This window comes from Chionomys nivalis, unplaced genomic scaffold, assembly GCF_950005125.1.
Source record: "Chionomys nivalis unplaced genomic scaffold, mChiNiv1.1 scaffold_28, whole genome shotgun sequence".
Taxonomy (NCBI): domain Eukaryota; kingdom Metazoa; phylum Chordata; class Mammalia; order Rodentia; family Cricetidae; genus Chionomys; species Chionomys nivalis.
Window position 1 is genome coordinate 6,913,871 of NW_026646922.1, and position 2,297 is coordinate 6,916,167.

Here is a 2,297-nt window from a genome sequence, read left to right on the forward strand (position 1 = left end):
ATTCCCTAAGTAACTGATTTTACGGAGTTTGGTGCATTCATTATATCTGTGCATGTCACACACCAATGTGATTCAATGTACTACTAGTTTAGCCTGGGTGCGGGTGAGTCTGTTTATGTGTTTTATAGCCCAAATCCCACAGAACATGATCAATGACAAGGGAACAGTGTTTTACAGATAAGGCAGGCCAATTGTTTAAATGAACTCACAGGGGTTGAATGGCATGCATAAGACCTGTGAGAGTGCAAGACAGAAAGAATCCAGGCATGACAAAATAGGTGGCAGACAGAAGCCTGGCAAAAGTAAGTAGGTAGCCTGAGGTCCACCCCATTGCAGAAGAGCCACTGAGAGTAGACACTTTTCTTTAGGCAGGAGGATCCTGGTCACTCAACATGCTCCAGTGGAGATAATATACCCAGGGACTTCCAGATGGTATGAATTAAACCATTAATCAAATGAACCCCAATTTTCTTTGCTTCTGAGTACACATTTGTGACCCTTCATGATCACTCTCTATCCTCTTAAGTCCCAACACCTCGATGTCACATCTTTCCATATGACATGCTTTTCCCTCACGCATTATCCCTCTCTGAGATCCTACATCTTTTGGTCCACTCTCCTCTGTTTCCTAAACAGCCATCTTGTCCTCTTCCACACACTGCATCTCCTTTCGTCATTCAATCGCCAAGGGGAAAAGACCATAAGTCCTGTTTTGTTTTGAGGCCTGTCTTTCTGTGATGTCCCATCCACCAGACACTCCATCATTGACCAAACAACATAACACCTTCACAAATTTTTATTTTTAGAGCAAAAAATATTTCCATTGGGAATGATACCAGGATTAATAGAAGACCTGAGGTATTTCTGAAAAAGAGTTTCCCAAAAACAGTTTTAAGTCTGACCCCCAGAATTTGTGAATTTCACTTTAACAGATCTTCATCAAATCATAGACATAGATATGGAAGTCATTATCAAACTTGATGAAATGCACGGAAGGTTTGGTGGGAACTTGGTAAATAATTTTACCTATCTTTTGGGTTCCATCTTTTTCGTTGTGCTGCACGCTTTTGCCTGCCAAGGAATCCCTGCCTAATTCCAAATTCACCCCTATTGGAGGACACCCTGGCATAATGTGGAGGTTGCTTTCAATGTAGTCATCTACATGGTGGTAAAGGTACACAACTGGATCTTTCTCGTAGGTAATGTAGAAACAGGTCTTCATGGTCTGCACCTCATCTTGGACCACCCCAGTCCACTCCTCCATAGAGCCTGGCATGATGTGGAGGTTGCCTTCAAGGTAGTCAACCAGGAGATGGTAAACGTACAAGACCGGATCTTTCTTGTAGGTAATATAGAACCAGGTCTTCATGATTGGCACCTCCTCTAGGACCATCCCCTTCCAGTCATTTTTAGAGCCATTTGTGCCCTCAAATGTATGTTTCACTGCTCTGCCAACTATGGTGTTTGAGAGATGAGTGTCTGTCTCCTGAGGAAATGGTACGTTTTTAGGCAGGAACTTAGGTTTAATATCCTTTCATCACTGTGAAGCTCCAATCCATAGACACAATCTATCCCATCATACTTCAACAAATAGAGAGAGATGGATTTGTTGGCAGTTGATCTAGAATGATGGCTTTCCACTGGGTGACTGGTTCATTGGCTTCCTTCCAGCCGTGAGAAATTCTGTGGCCGACAATATTCTCCAGGGCCTCAAAAGGCCTACTCAGTTTTTGCTTCTGGAGAGATGACCCATTCCTCTTCTGGACAGGTGGCATGCATCTCATACTAAGAGGCATCTTCATCATGGCTGTAGACTTACTGAGATAGGCCACTGACCTCCTGGTCCGCTGTTTCTTGGCTATCTTTCTGTGCTTGGGCTTCATAGCTGCCCACTCTCTAGGTTGAAAGAACTTTCCTTCTGTTTAATTCAGAAACCAAGTCGTGGCCTCAACCATGAGTGCCTGCAAGGATAACAAGGGGAGGCTATGAGGTCAAGGCTCTTTTCTGGAAGAACTTTGAGGCAGGAGACAAAGATATTGATCAACAGGTTTGCATACCCAACTGTAATTTTCTCTTAAGATATAAATAGGACAATTTGCATATTTTTCTCTAGAGCTCAGTATATCAATCTCAGAGACACATTCCTGCTGCCCAAAGGCAAATGACCTCTGCTGAGAAACCTACTTTCTGACTGACTAAGTCAATGAGAGGAGAAGGTATGCCTATCCCCGAAACGAGTAAGAAAAATCTGAACAGATAACAAAGAATTCGAAGGACATCCACACGTCTCCTTCGAT

General features: G+C 43.1%; 1 pseudogene; it reads right to left on the bottom strand.

The window, feature by feature from the left end:
* Positions 1 to 940: 940 nt before the first annotated feature.
* On the bottom strand, positions 941 to 1,694 carry LOC130869137 (spindlin-2-like; annotated as a pseudogene).
* Between the last annotated feature and the right edge of the window lie 603 nt (positions 1,695 to 2,297).